The sequence below is a fragment of the Dendroctonus ponderosae genome, unplaced genomic scaffold (assembly GCF_020466585.1).
Source record: "Dendroctonus ponderosae isolate FM_Combo_2020 unplaced genomic scaffold, Dpon_F_20191213v2 Dpon_F_20191213_1, whole genome shotgun sequence".
NCBI classification, from domain to species: domain Eukaryota; kingdom Metazoa; phylum Arthropoda; class Insecta; order Coleoptera; family Curculionidae; genus Dendroctonus; species Dendroctonus ponderosae.
This window is the reverse complement of record NW_026017110.1, coordinates 33,792,839-33,793,228: the sequence shown is the minus strand read 5'-3', so window position 1 is coordinate 33,793,228 and position 390 is coordinate 33,792,839.

The window sequence follows — 390 nt, the reverse complement described above, 5'->3', positions numbered from 1 at the left end:
CTAGCTAGAACAATAATACTCCCACAAGAAATAACTGAAAATTTGTCAAGAATAGAATTAAAGTATTTGCAACCTACCTTAGCCTGTCCTAAACTGGTAAAAATTTGTATTTAAAATTTACTTTTGCAATTTCGCCCCCTTGCGGCCATTTTGAACACTTGAAAGTTATTTTTGGCCATTACGTCGATACGACTAATAGTTTGTGAGATATGGCCGACCACCTCTCTTAGTGGCCCATCCTGTACATTTAAAATTAAAAAAAGCAAATATTACGATTATATTTCGGGTGCTAGTTTTCTTGCTGTCAATGGTAAAATGCAAAATATATACCAAAAATGACTACGTTGATTATAAATACGAGATGATGAAAAATAAAGAAAATCAAATGAC